The 16,200-nt window shown below is 37.0% G+C and overlaps 1 pseudogene; it reads right to left on the reverse strand.

The window, feature by feature from the left end:
• LOC137769177 (type 2 phosphatidylinositol 4,5-bisphosphate 4-phosphatase pseudogene) overlaps positions 1-12,763 on the reverse strand; it is a 37,965-nt pseudogene extending 25,202 nt beyond the window's left edge.
• Positions 12,764-16,200: the final 3,437 nt, after the last annotated feature.

Consider the following 16,200-nt stretch of genomic DNA (forward strand, 5'->3'; position numbering starts at 1 on the left):
ATTAATTTCCTATTGCTGCTGTGACAATCGCCAAAAAGTTGAGGGCTTAAAACAACATAAATCTATTTTTTCACAGTTCTGGAGGTCAGAAGTATAGAATCAAGATGTCAGTGGGGGTGTGTTCCATTGGGAAGCTTCAGGGGAGAATCCATTTCCTCACCTTTTTTAGTTTCTAGAGGCCGCCTGCTTTCCTTGGCTCATGACCCCATCTTCGCATCACTCCAACCTCTTGCTTCCATGGTCACATCTTCTGCCGATCACTGTGATCCCCCTGCCTCCCTCTTATAAGGACCCTTGTGATTACACTGGACCCAGTTAGATAATCTAGGATAATATTCACATCCCCCAATCCTTAATCACATCAGAAACATCCTTTTTTAACATGTAAGGTAACATATTCACAGGTTCTAGGAAATTTAGGACATGGACATAGTCAGGGGCTCATTATTCAGCCTATTACCAGGATTAGGAGGGAACAAATTATTATCCAACTTGGCAGATACAGAAACTGAACTAATGGGGGTCACAGAGGCTTTTATGAAGTTCTACTCATAGTTAGAGGAAGAGCTAGGGCCAGGATCCAGAGCTCTGGATTCTTAGATCGTCAGACTTCTCTCTGATCCAATTGGTGGTCCTTGGACTAGGGCAGTGCCAAGCAGGCACTTCCACTCTGATTACATTTCTACCAGGACGAACCAGGCATTTGGTAACAATTCTTCATAGTTTCCCCTCAGAGTCATGAGATTTGAACTGGACACCTCCACTACTGAAACAATTACAGCATTATCATGCCTTGGATTGGAATTGTGAGGATCTCTAAATGGCATGACAATTTCTCACTGCTGGCCTACTCCCTTAAGAAGAATTTGAGCAATCAAGTAACTTTTGTTTTTGCACGGTGACATGTAGACAATGCCCTAAATTCATCATGGACAAAAAGTTGGGCTGACAATTACTAAGAACAATGCAAAGAAAATATAAGGGTCCACATTATCTAAATACTCATTATCTGTGTCCTATGATTTAGAAAAGTTATAATTAATGAGGTAGAGGGCATCATAATAGGAACATATTTACAAACGAATCAATCCTTTATTAAATTAAGTCCCCAACTGATAACTAAGTAACACTCTGCTCTACTTCTCATCTTACTGATTTTTGGATATTGTTAACACTAAATAATACAATGCACATAGAATGAACATCAGTTAAGATGAAAATGCTGATTTTCCAATACTGTATTGGAGACTTGATCAAACCACAGGCAAATCACTGACAAATTAGAATTAGCATGTTTAGACTGCTTAATACTGATTAAGAGAAAATAACAAGGGTAATGATAAGATTGATGATTCTAGAGAGCATGATTTGATTTTCAAATGATTAACAGGAGCCCTTAGAGAAACTGATGAAGATCTAAAATAATTTTGCACTCCTTATGATCCTGTTGTAAAGACGAAATATAACATAAAGAAAGTTGTCATTCAGAGCTTTCATATAACATGTGATTGATTTAAAAAAATTTTTTTCTCCATTGTAAGAATTAAGTAGAATTTCAATTACATTTTGAAGTTAATGAATAAAAAATGAAACAGCATCTTAATTTAGTTTCGTTTTTAAGATAACGTCATTTGATTTTTTAAAAAATTTATTAATTTATCCCTATCTTAAATAATTTATATAGTTTTTCCCACTAAAAATGACCCTCAGGTAATACTTTCTGTATTTCAGAGTCTGTAGTCCATCTTTAGTGGGCAAGTAAACATTTAAAAATTTCTAATTCCAACCATCAGTATATGGTTGTGAAACACAACTTAAGGCTACCAGTTTCTGGGCAGAGTTTAGGAAGTTTTGAAGTAGTAAAGAAGTGGTAAAGAAGACCAATGACAAACAGTTAACTGAGCTTCCTGGGAAGACAGTTTTCTAAAAGACTTTCTTAGGTTTTGCTGGAAAAAGAATCCTTCCTTCAGGGAATAGACAAATAGACCACTTCGAGGGCTTACAGGGGTCCTAGAAACCCTTAAATAACTCTGAAGTGAGGTGGAGGGTGTGACCACTTCTGACCAGCAACCTCTGTAATCATCAACATGATTCCAGAAAGGTGAGCCAGCCAAGTCTTTCAGTCATTGTGAGGCCTCCTAGTGGCTCAGAGAATCGAAGAAGCACTGATCTAGAGAGATTCAATTAGATGAAATCTATCGGGGACCCTGAAAAGACAGTTAACAAGAATGCCTTTGTTGTACAAGACAAAGCTACTAAACTGTTAATATTCCTATGTTAATTGCTTAGTAATCTGTATGAAGTTAACCCATTATATTTCTGACTTATTCCCAACTATGTTCTTTCATTGTTCACTGAGTTCCCCGGATAAGAATAATTTGAGATTTTATAAAACAGAAATAGTTGAGTTTGGGTGAGAACAGTTGATTATTTGAAGGTGCTATAATAACGTTCTATCAGGGCAAGTTCTTTAAAAAATAGTATACTAACAAGGGTGATTTGAAGAAGTGGTGTCTGAACAGGAACTTGCTGCATCTTGAGTGTTTTCATAAAACTGTATACACCATTCTGTTTTCTCTTTCTCTCTCACACAAACACACACACACACACACACACACACACACACACGCACAGTTTGTTTAGCTTTCTGCTTCCCCTGCTAAATTGTGACTTTCTGAAGACAGGAGCTGTGGCCTCTTAATTCCAATTCTCTCAGTTTAAAAGAGTGGATTAAATGAATCTATGAACTTGAATAATTTAGTGTCACAGTTCCACATGTGGCTTTATTTTTCTTTCTCAATATCTGGACTCATTCACTTTCTCTTGAACTATAAAGTAACAAATTGTAATAACTGGGAAGGTAGATCTAATTCCAGTAATTGAATAATGTCTACCTCCTAGAGAGAAGGAAATAAAGTAAGATGATGTTTTATCATCATTTCTGGATTTATGATTTATTCTAATTAATTATATATAGATTATGTGGAAGGAAGACCAAATAATATTTAGGAGCCTAGGATCCATGCTGCAATAAAATCCTGAATGATAAAGGAGCTACAAATTACTACAATTTCCTGAGTGTCTACCATGTATGAGGCTTTTTGCTAGATGTTTTACATGTAACGTTTATACCAAGATGCTTCCTTGCATCTCCTTTTAAAGAAGAGGAAATTAAGCTGAGCAATTTCCCCTGCATCACACAGAAAAAAGCTCAGAAATGGCAGAAAACCAGAATTAAAGCAGTCGGATTCTGAAGTACTTTGGTATGTCCTGGGTCTTTTATAGTCTTGCAAAAAGTACGCTCAGTTTGGGATAAGGGAGACTGAGTTGAAAGAGATCATTCATTGGCTGGTAGTAGCTAATTTGGGGTTCTCTACATAGAGTCCTCTTTCAATTAACACTCCACCTTTGTGAATTCTGAGTAGCTTCTGTAGACGATGTGGACCACAAGTCTTACTGAGTCAGCTGTGTAGTAATGTAGTAGGTTTGCACTCTCATTAAGTACAGAACGTCTCTAGGAGCAAGTGACCAACTCATCCCCTCCCCCTCAATTAGGTCTTTTACATGTGGTGCTCTGGCAGCCTGTCTGCCTCTCTGTTCAAAGTACAGAGGGGGTTACCCATGTACTACACTATGTTTAGCCTGGATCTGGCAGAATACAAAAAGCCAAATAATCCTGGCAAATACAGAGACCATTAAGTTTGCATTAGATCCAGCCATTGTTTGAGTCTCTATAAATAGACTTTATCTTTGTTGGATATCATTGAAGCTTATAGCGTTCTGTTCTTACCTATAACTCATGTCATTGGAGCTGGCCAGTCTGTGGATCCTTTGCAGGTAGAGTGTCTGATTCTGAGTGGTGCAGGCTTGATAGGGATGGCTGCTGTGTCCCTGGTTTTGTTAAGGAATGACTGGGGAAGGCAAAGGGATTGTTGAAGCATAGCTGCCTCATAAACATAATGTATATGCCTCCATAACTCCTCTTCCAAAAATATGAGCTTATCAATGGAGGTGATTTATCAATGTTTATATCAACTCCATCAGGTGGGTAGAAGCTAACTATCAGCCTTAAAATGAATATCTGTGTGTCAGCTGCATCCTTCATGTTGTATTTAAAATGACTTTCTCCATTGGCGTCACCCTTCCAAACACTGTTTCTGCTTGCCTCTTCATAGGTCCCTTGATAACTGTGGATGCAGAATGGGGCAGGCTACAGGCAAGGCACACATAGATTCATAAGCACACTCAACTGGAAAGGTAGAGACTCAGATTTCCATTAGAGAGTTGACAATAGTTACCTGTGTAATTTTGAATGAGGTACTCAATTTCTCTGAGCCTCAGTGCTCTCATCTAAACATGGGAGACTCACCTAATTGACAGATGAGACATCTTTCAGCTCTGAAATTCAGCGGTTCTACTAAAAAATGGCAAGGAAACAGTAATGATTTCCCTTCAAAACCTAGAGGCTTACAAGGTTTGGAGGCCTTCATTTGGTGATAAAAGCAGAGTTGGGGGAGCAAACTATCAAAACAGGTTCTTTTTGCAACTGGGCTCTAAGAAATTGGGATGAACAGGTCATTCCTTCATACCTTGTCTTGCAATCTCTGTCATCCTGTGTTCTTCCTTCCCTTGTCTTATAATTTGGCTCAAATATTATTTTCCAAAAATAATTCTCCTTGTTCTTCCCACAGTTTATGTTCCAGCAACTGCCTCCATGGAATTCCCTATTTGAGGTACCTGGATGTGATTGACATTTCTGTTCTTTCTCAGAAAGTTTTCAGAGATGTCTTTCCACCTACATCTCCCCAACTCTGTGTACACCAAATCATATCCACACTTCAAGGTTCAGTTCAAATATCACTACATCCTCAAAGTTCTTCATAACACTCCATTTGAAAATACTATCTTCATTCACTATTCCATACTTACTTCTACTCATTATACTCATATCTCTATATCTCTCTTATTCATAGATGTGAGTATATATATATATATATATATATATATATATATATATATATGTACTGAGTATGATTCCTTCCTTAATTTCATATTGCCTTAAAATAGTAACTGCTCAATAAATATTTGGTGGGTAGATAATAGTCACAGACTATTCATCGTGAACTCGCATACCATATTGTGATTCTAAATGGGAAGGAATGAAACTAGGAAACAGAAATTGGAAGGAGTGTATTGGAATCCTTGGAAGGGGGATTTGCAAATGCATATTTGCTTTGATTTCTTTTGTTGACATAGTATTCGACTAATTTTGAAATTTCAACTAACCTGAGAGTACTTGATAGTTTTATTTTTCTTAAAATAACTCATAGTTTTAAAAATTGAGGATTGCAACACTTTATTATTTATTGATTTTGCTGATAATTCTGAATTCAAATTTTCATTGGTGTCAGGTTACACTTTGGTTTAATAACATCAACCAGACATATGCTGACCAAAAATGCTACTTTCAGTAAGAAGCCTCTCCTGACACCAAGCTAGATATGTTCTCACTCTGACTTGAAACACTTTGTCTTTTTCAAATTATATTAGCACATTTGGCTGCAGATTGCAAAAGTTATCCTCTTGTCCTGTCTTCTTATTATATTTCATCCTTATTCATCATTTTTTCACCCACAAAACTAAAATTATTCTTTTCACAGAGTAAGAAATACTAATAATAATAAGTAGTAGTAGTAGTAGTAATAAATCATTACATTGTATGTCTTATAAGGAAGCTTGTTTTTCTGGTTTCAAAAGGCTTTAAGATCTTGAATAGTTCATAGAACTTAAGAACTTCCCTTTGTTGCTCAGCTGATCATTTCATCACTGTTTATTTCTTAGTTGAATCATTTTCCTTCATCTTCAAATAGCTGCTCTGTTTCATACCACATGGCATATATATCAAGTTGCCCACTTTTGATTGTGTCTGACATGGCACACTGATTTGATTTTCGAGTCCATATAGCCAATATATAAATTATCCCATCCAAGCTCATCCATTACATGTGTGGTCTATTTTGATGTTGCTTTGAAAATAAATAATGAATTTGCACTACTTCTGGTGAGAGTTTCAAGAAACAAATGTAGACAATATGCAGATTTTTAAATAGTTAACCTGGGTTTTCAAAATTTATGATCATATTCATTTCTTTATAATGCTTTTTAAAAAAATTTATTTATTTAATTAATTTATTTTTGTCTGTGTTGGGTCTTTGTTGCTGTGTGCGGCCTTTCTCTAGTTGCGGTGAGCGGCCTTTCTCTAGTTGCGGTGAGCGGCTACTCTTCGTTGCTGGGTGCGGGCATCTCATTGTGGTGTCTTCTCCTGTTGCGGAGCACAGGCTCTAGGCACACAGGCTTGAGTAGTTGCAGCTCATGGGCTCTAGAGCGCAGGCTCAGTAGTTGTGGCACACAGGCTTAGTTGCTCCGCGGCATGTGGGATCTTCCCAGACCAGTGCTCGAACCCGTGTCTCCTGCATTGGCAGGCAGATTCTTAACCACTGAGCCACCAGGGAAGACCAATGCTAGTTTTTTGGTCATTATTTTGCCTAATACTGAAATACCAATATGAGTATATTTTGTTTTCAAAAAAGTAGAATTCACAAAATTAAAAACATATCAGTGAAATAAAATATTTGATATTTAAAATACATTTGGAAATAGAAAACCTCAAGCAAAGCACAAATGTACCAATATATGTTAAACATCTTATTCTAATAAATTATTAGAAAAAGTGTTTAAAAATAACTATCATGTAAAAATGAAGACAATCATGAGAAACCCAAATTAAGATGATTTGATTTTCCTAAAAAATTGAGCAGGAAGACTTGATGCCCCAGTGTGGTCATTGCTGAATCACAAGTGTATTTTTTTTTTTTTTTCCTGGTAGGACTTCTTACTTTTTTTTAATTTTTTTTATTTTTAAAATTTCTGAATTTTATTTAATTTATTGTTTTATACAGCAGGTTCTTATTAGTCAACAATTTTATACACATCAGTGTATACATGTCAATCCCAATCTCCCAATTCATCACACCACCCCCACCCCCCTGCTGCTTTCCCCCCTTGGTGTCCAAACGTTTGTTCTCTGCATCTGTGTCTCAATTTCTGCCCTGCAAACCAGTTCATCTGTACCAATTTTATAGGTTCACATATATGCGTTAATATACGATATTTGTTTTTCTCTTTCTGACTTACTTCACTCTGTATGACAGTCTCTACGCCCATTCACATCTCTACAAATGACCCAATTTCGTTCCTTTTTATGGCAGAGTAATATTCCATTGTATATATGTACCACATCTTCTTTATCCAGTTGTCTGTCGATGGGCATTTAGGTTGCTTCCATGACCTGGCTATTGTAAATAGTGCTGCAATGAATACTGGGGTAGATGTGTCTCTTTGAATTATGGTTTTCTCTGGGTATATGCCCAGTATTGGGATTGCTGGGTCGTATGGTAGTTCTATTTTTAGTTTTTTAAGGTCCACACTGTTTTTCATAGTGGCTGTATCAACTTACATTCCCACCAACAGTGCAAGAGGGTTCCCTTTTCTCCACATCCTCTCCAGCACTTGTTGTTTGTAGATTTTCTGATGATGCCCATTCTACCTGGTGTGAGGTGATACCTCATTGTAGTTTTGATTTGCATTTCTCTAATAATTAGTGATGTAGAGCACCTTTTCATGTGCTTCATGACTATTTGTATGTCTTCTTTGGAGAAATGTCTATTTAGGTCCTCTGCCCATTTTTAGATTGGGTTGTTTGTTTTTTTAATATTGAACTGCATGAACTGTTTATATATTTTGGAGATCAATTTTTTGTCCATTGATTCATTTGCAAATATTTTCTCCCATTCTGAGGGTAGTCTTTTCATTTTTTTATGGTTTCCTTTGCTGTGCAAAAGCTTTTAAGTTTCATTAGGTCCCATTTGTTTATTTTTGTTTTTATTTCCATTACTCTAGGAGGTGGATCAAAAAAGATCTTGCTGTGATTTATGTCAAAGAGTGTTCTTCCTATGTTTTCCTCTAGGAGTTTTACAGTGTCCGGTTTTACATTTAGGTCTCTAATCCATTTTGAGTTTATTTTTGTGTATGGTGTTAGGGAGTGTTCTAATTTCATTCTTTTACATGTAGCTGTGCAGTTTTCCCGGCACCACTTATTGAAGAGACTGTCTTTTCTCCATTGTATATCCTTGCCTCCTTTCTCATAGACCAGTTGACTATAGGTGCATGGGTTTGTCTCTGGGCTTTCTATCTTGTTCCAGTGATCTATATTTCTGTTTTTGTGCCAGTACCAGATTGTCTTGATGACTGTAGCTTTGTAGTGTAGTCTGAAGTCAGGTAGTCTGATTCCTCCAGCTCCGCTTTTTTCCCTCGAGACTGCTTTGGCTATTCAGGGTCTTCTGTGTCTCCATACAAATTTTAAGATTTTTTGTTCTAGTTCTGTAAAAAATGCCATTGGTATTTTGATAGGGATTGTATTGAATCTGTAGATTGCTTGGGTAGTATAGTCTTTTTCCCAATATTGATTCTTCCAATCTAAGAACATGGTATATCTCTACGTATGTTGGTATCATCTTTAATTAGTTTCATCAGTGTCATAGTTTTCTGCATACAGGTCTTTTGTCTCCCTAGGTAGGTTTATTCTTAGGTATTTTATTCTTTTTGTTGCAATGGTAAATGGAAGTGTTTCCTTAATTTCTCTTTCAGATTTTTTATCATTAGTATATAGAAATGCAAGAGATTTCTGTGCATTAATTTTGTATCCTGCAAATTTACCAAATTCATTGATTAGCTCTAGTAGTTTTCCGGTGGCATCTTTAGGATTCTCTATGTATAGTATCATGTCATCTGCAAACAGTGACAGTTTTACATTTTCTTTTCCAATTTGTATTCCTTTTATTTCTTTTTCTTCTGTGTTTGCCATGGCTAGGACTTCCAAAACTATGTTGAATAAGAGTTGAGAGTGGATATTCTTGTCTTGTTCCTGATCTTACAGGAAATGCTTTCAGTTTTTCACCATTGAGAATGAAGTTTGCTGTGGGTTTGTTGTATATGGCCTTTATAATGGTGAGGCAGGTTCCCTCTATGCCCACTTTCTGGAGAATTTTTATCATAAATGGGTGTTGAATTTTGTCAAAATCCTTTTCTGTATCTATTGAGATGATCATATGGTTTTTATTCTTCAATTTGTTAATATGGTGTATCATACTGATCGATTTGCGGATATTGAAGAATCCTTGAATCTCTGGGATAAATCCCACTTGATCATGGTGTATGATCCTTTTAATATGTTGTTGGATTCTGTTTGCTGGTATTTTGTTGAGGATTTTTGCATCTATATTCCTCAATGATACTGGTCTGTAATTTTCTTCTTTGTAGTATCTTTCTCTGGTTTTGGTATCAGTGAGATGGTGGCCTCATAGAATGAGTTTGGGTGTGTTCCCTCCTCTGCAATTTTTTGGAAGAGTTTGAGCAGGATGGGTGTTAGCTCTTCTCTAAATGTTTCGTGGAATTCACCTGTGAAGCCATCTGGTCCTGGACTTTTGTTTGTTGGAAGATTTTTAATCACAGTTTCAATTTCATTACTTGTGATTGGTCTGTTCATATTTTCTATTTCTTCCTGGTTCAGTCTTGAAAGGTTATACCTTTCTACGAATTTGTCCATTTCTTCCAGGTTGTCCATTTTATTGGCATAGAGTTGCTTGTAGAAGTCTCCTAGGATGCTTTCTATTTCTGCAGTGTCTGTTGTAAATTCTCCTTTTTCATTTCTAATTTTATTGATTTGAGTCCTCTCCCTCTTTTTCTTAATGAGTCTGGTTAATGGTTTATCAATTTTGTTTATCATCTTCTCAAAGAACCAGCTTTTAGTTTTATTGATCTTTGCTATTATTTTCCTTGTTTCTATTTCATTTATTTCTGCTCTGATCTTTATGATTTCTTTCCTTCTGCTAACTTTGGGTTTTGTTTGTTCTTCTTTCTCTAGTTCCTTTAGGTGTAAGGTTAGATTGTTTATTTGTGATTTTTCTTGTTTCTTGAGGTAGGCTTGTATAGCTATAAACTTCCCTCTTAGAACTGCTTTTGCTGCATCCCATAGATTTTTCATCGTCGTGTTTTTATTGTCATTTGTCTCTAGGTATTTTTTGATTTCTTCGGTGATCTCTTGGTTATTTAGTAACATATTGTTTAGCCTCCATGTGTTTGTGTTTTTTACTTTCTTTTTTCCCTGTAATTCATTTCTAATCTCATAGCATTGTGGTCAGAAAAGATGCTTGATATGATTTCAATTTTCTTAAATTTACTGATGCTTGATTTGTGACCCAAGATGTGATCTATCCTGGAGAATGTTCCATGTGCACTGGACAAGAAAGTGTAATCTGCTGTTTTGGATGGAATGCCCTATAAATATCAATTAAATCTATCTGGTCTCTTGTGTCATTTAAAGCTTGTGTTTCCTAATCAATTTTCTGTTTGGATGATCTGTCGATTGGTGTAAGTGAGGGTTAAAGTACCCCACTATTACTGTGTTACTGTTGATTTCCTCTTTTATAGCAGTTAGCAGTTGCCTTATGTATTGAGTTTTCCTATGTTAGATGCATATATATTTATAATTTTTATATCTTCTTCTTGGATTTATCCCTTGATCATTATGTAGTGTCTTCCTTGTCTCTTGTAACATTCTTTCTTTTAAAGTCTATTTTATCTGATATGAGTATTGCTACTCCAGCTTTCTTTTGATTTCCATTTGCATGGAATAAGTTTTTCATTCCCTCACTTTCAGTCTCTATGTGTCCCTAAGTCTGAAGTGGGTCTCTTGTAGAAAGTAGATATATGGGTCTTGTTTTTGTATCCATTCAGCAAGCCTGCGTCTTTTGGTTGGAGCATTTAATCCATTCACATTTAAGGTAATTATCGACATGTATGTTCCTATGATCATTTTCTTAATTGTTTTGGCTTTGTTTTTGTAGGTCCTTTTCTTTTCTTGTGTTTCCCACTTAGAGAAGTTCCTTTAGCATTTGTTGTAGAGCTGGTTTGGTGGTGTTGAATTCTCTTAGCTTTTGCTTGTCTGTAAAGCTTTTGATTTCTCCATTGAATCTGAATGAGATCCTTGCCAGATAGAGTAATCTTGGTTGTAGTTTCTTCCCTTTCTCACTTTAAGTATATCATGCCACTCCCTTCTGGCTTGTAGAGTTTCTGCTGAGAAATCAGCTGTTAACCTTATGGGAGTTCCCTTGTATGTTATTTGTCATTTTTCCCTTGTTGCTTTCAATAATTTTTCTTTGCCTTTAATTTTTGCCAATTTGATTACTATGTGTCTCGGTGTGTTTCTCCTTGGGTTTATCCTGTATAGGACTCTCTGTGCTTTCTGGACTTGGGTGGCTATTTCCTTTCCCATGTTAGGGAAGTTTTCAACTCTAATCTCTTCAAATAATTTACTGGGTCCTTTCTCTCTCTCTTCTCCTTCTGGGACCCCTATAATGTGAATGTTGTTGCGTTTAATGTTGTCCCAGATGTCTCTTAGGCTCTCTTCATTTCTTTTCATTCTTTTTTCTTTATTCTGTTCCGCAGCAGTGAATTCCACCATTCTGTCTTCCAGGTCACAAATCCGTTCTTCTGCCTCAGTTCTTCTGCTATTGATTCCTTCTAGTGTAGGTTTCATTTCAGTTATTGTATTGTTCATCTCTGTTTGTTTGTTCTTTAATTCTTCTAGTTCTTTGTTAAACATTTCTTGCATCTTCTCAATCTTTGCCTCCATTCTTTTTCCAAGGTCCTGGATCATCTTCACTATCATTATTCTGAATTCTTTTTCTGGAAGGTTGCCTATCTCCACTTCATTTAGTTGTTTTCCCGGGGTTTTATCTTGTTCCTTCATCTGGTACATAGCCCTCTGCCTTTTCATCTTGTCTATCTTCCTGTGAATGTGGTTTTTGTTCCACAGGCTGCAGGATTGTAGTTCTTCTTGCTTCTGCTGTCTGCCCTCTGGTGGATGAGGCTATCTAAGAGGCTTGTGCACGTTTCCTGATGGGAGGGACTGGTGGTGGGTAGAGCTCAGTAACACTTTAATCCGTTTGACTGCTGATGGGTGGGGCTGGGTTCCCTCCCTGTTGGTTGTTTGGCCTGAGGCAACCCAACACTGGAGACTACCTGGGCTCTTTGGCAGGGCTAATGGCTGACTCTGGGAGGGCTCACGCCAAGGAGTACTTCCCAGTACTTCTGCTGCCAGTGTCCTTTTCCCCATGGTGAGCCGCAGCCACCCCTGCCTCTGCAGGAGACCCTCCAACACTAGCAGGTAGGTCTGGTTCAGTCTCCCCTGGGGTCACTGCTCCTTCCCCTGGGTCCTGATGTGCACATTACTTTGTGTGTGCCCTCCAAGAGTGGAATCTCTGTTTCCCCCAGTCTTGTCAAAGTCCTGCAATCAAATCCCTCTAGCCTTCAAAGTCTGATTTTCTAGGAATTACTCCTTCGGTTGCCAGACCCCCAGGTTGGGAAGCCTGACATGGGGCTCAGAACCTTCACTCCAGTGGGTGGACTTTTGTGGTATAAGTGTTCTCCAGTTTGTGAGTCACCCACCCAGCAGTTATGGGATTTGATTTTATTGTGATTGCACCCCTCCTACCATCTCATTGTGGCATCTCCTTTGTCTTTGAATGTGGGGTATCTTTTTTGGTGAGTTCCAGTGTCTTCCTGTAGATGATTGTTCAGCCATTAGTTGTGATTCTGGTGTTCTCACAGGAGGGAGTGAGAGCACGTCCGTCTTCTCCGCCATCTTGAACCAATCTCCACAAGTGTATTTTTGGGCCACAATTTCCAGCTGCTTAAACCTCTTTCCAATGGCACCGTTCCAGGAAATGGAGAGATGAGAGGTGCTAAATCAGCTTTCCTGTGACTCACTCATGTTCAAAGTCCATTTCTGCTATGATAATTGGAGGAGAACCTTTCACACGGTTTTATAATGTTTTCTAAAAATCAGCCTTTGGTAGAATAGGTCATAATTTATGTGGGTTGAGACAAAGGGAGTATATCAGATGGAGTTTGTCTGAACACACCAGTAACTATATTTCCTCAAAGGGTGATTCATTTTTTCCTAAGACAATTTATTTTACTTCTCTGCAGTTAAAATTTTCTTTTCATGAAAACAATGGAAATGTGTACCAGGAAAAAAAATAACTACTAGCAATATAAGTTGTGTTTGGGGGTTAAACTTGGAATTTAAAGTTTTGTATTACAGTTCTATCTTAATGGAGTAAAATCTTTGAGCAGGAACATGCTTTTAGTGTAGGAAAGAGCTTTCTCTTCAAGTTGAGGAATTAGAGTAGTATTTTGCTTGTTTTTCCTATGAGATGGAAGAAAAGAGTCATTAATGAAAATGAGATTGAAAAATTACCTATAAAATATGTATTTCTTTAATCTTATTTGTCAGAACAACAGAAGAATATATAATCTCACTGGTAATGGTTATAACATGAGTTAATACTGTGTGCCCCAAATATTATATTTCTGTGCCCAATCACACCCTACACCAGAAAGTTAACACTTTTACTTCATTCCCTAGTCGTACGGTCTCATTCCTAAGGGCTACTCACACTAAAGTTTCTAAACTATTGTCACTATGCAGTATCTGGCCTCCTTGGTCCCAGTAACTAAAGACTGCTGCCCATAAATCAATTAAGAATTCTTCCTGCTGTTACTGTTGATGACACCTATCATGGGAACAGTGATGTCCCAGCCAAAGTTACATTCTCCATATTTGCTTTCAAAACCATAGACCATTCAGAGTCTAGACAGGGAAAGAAAAATGACTTCTTTTGTCACCCAGTCTGTAGGGCAGATATGATTTATGTCCAGATGTTCATTAAATCTCTAGAATACAGTTGTATCTGTTTCTGGTTCTCAATCATCTTCCAGAATTCCAAATTCTTTTGTGGAAGTATTTCTTTCAACTTGTGTGTTTCCCAATATTTATTTTGTACCTGTGTGTGCATGGGACTATGCATGCAAGCTCTTTGCTGTTGTGGTGGTAGATTATTGGTTTCAACCATCACTCTACCCATGACCTTCACTGGGTGACTTTACCCTTATTGGCTATATAGTTAATAGAAATTTATTCACTTATATCAATCAGCTATTTCTGCATAATAAGCAACAATAACATATCTCAGCAGCATACAGCAATAAGCATTTATTTTTACGGAAATGTTAGTCACTGAGGGTCAGATGATTTATACTAGATTTAGCTAGGTAGTTCTGCTTCAGCAGCAGTGGCTGAGAGGCTCTGTTTCTTGCTGCAGATTTGTGAGTAGAATGGGGTGGGGTGGGAGTGGAGGTGGGGCCTGGGGGAGATGTCTGCTTCCTGTGTCTCTTATCCTCGCTGGACCACTGGACTCCCTAGGTATTTTTTTCTCAAGACAATGGTAAAAATTACGAGTCAGGCAAAAATGTGCAAGGGTTCTATCCTATTTCACTGCCAAAGTAAATCACGTGTCCAAACCTATAGTTAAAGTATAGGAATATATACATTGCCAACTGCATTTCATCTTTTTCAAAGCACCTATTCAAATTTTTCCCCACCTTTCTTTTGCGGTGTTATGTCTCTTTTTCAGCCTGAATTTTAGAAATATTTTATATTTTTGCTCAGAATCTATTCTTACACTTCTACCAACTTTTAACTTCCAGACAAGTTCTTGTTTTCATCTAAACAGAAACTATCTATTATTCAAATGAAGGTGTTTTACCCATCCCCCCCAAAGGGAATATTCAAAGTCACCATCTTTACTTGCTTTCTATCTCCAGGTAACATCATTTTCCATAGTTAATCACATTGCTGAATTTATTTTGCTGTGAAATGAGGAACTCTTTGGTCAAATCAATGATGTTTGGATTATAATGGTGGTGCAGAAAGCCTTCTGTTAGTCCATGAATGATGAATTTAGCAGGCTAACCCACATGGAAGACATATACACATCCCATATAAGTGTGAATACTGGCAAAGACAAGTTACTGCCCTTTCCTTGATGGAAGTGAGTCAGTGGTATAAACCTGTCCCTAGGTTGTTAGCTGATTCTCCTAGTGAGTGAAGCCATATCAGGGATTCACATTCTTTATTTCTCTTGTTGAGCTTTTAGCAGTGGTCATATCAAGAGGTGTGAGGTGAGAGGGCATCATGTTTTGGGCTGTTCATCATCTCCATCCCAAATACCATGACTAATTTGTACATGGACCCATTGAGTACATATGGTAGATGAAGAGAAAAAAATGACTGATAGCCATAGGACAAGTCCTATTTTCCACCTGATTTGTTTGATACAGTTTGATAGGCTTTCACATTGAACACATTATCTTCAAATTCTATTCCCTCTCTAGAGGTCCACTTGCAGCCATCTTTGTCACTAATCTTCCTGTCTTGTTCTTTCCACATCCCAGACCAACCTGACAACCAACTAATATCACCTACTAATTAGTGTAGAACTCTAAATCATGTTATCTATTTTTTCATTAAGAATGGGCAACCACATATATTGCCTGAAATTTGCCTACTGAAAAGATATCTTTTTTTTTCTTGACTATTATCACCCCTTTATTCTTCCAAGTAAAACTTAACAACACCTTATAGATCCCCTAATATGCAAAACCAATGATTTGGATGTTTATTAAAATTGTACTATATTTACAGACTATTTCAGAGAGTTTGATATAATTACAATATGAAGTTTTACCCTCTAGGAACCTGGGGTTTCTCTCCAATTATCCAATTTTTTAAAATGTACTTCAGTAAAGTTTTATGGTTTTCTTCAATACCAATTCTGATGTTCACTTGTGCATGTGTGTGTGGGGTATTGTGTTTCTTTTAATTGAAGTATAGTTGATTTACAGTATTGTGTTAGTTTCAGGTGTACAGTACAGTGATTCAGCTATATATATATATATATATATATATATATATATATATTCCTTTTCAGATTATTTTCCCTCATAGGTTATTACAAAATATTGAGTATAGTCCTCTGTGCTATACAGTAGTGCATTGTTGATTATCTATTTTATATATAAGTCCCCTGCATATGAACTTTCAAGTCGCGAAATTTCAAAGAGGCGAATGTATGTTTGCAAGTCCAGTCATGTAAGTTAGTTCACGTGTCTGGCATACATTGTCATGTGCATGCATCCTCTACAAGTGGTTGTGCTTTTGTGTACTTTACTGTACAG

The sequence above is a fragment of the Eschrichtius robustus genome, chromosome 9 (assembly GCF_028021215.1).
Source record: "Eschrichtius robustus isolate mEscRob2 chromosome 9, mEscRob2.pri, whole genome shotgun sequence".
Lineage (NCBI taxonomy): Eukaryota > Metazoa > Chordata > Mammalia > Artiodactyla > Eschrichtiidae > Eschrichtius > Eschrichtius robustus.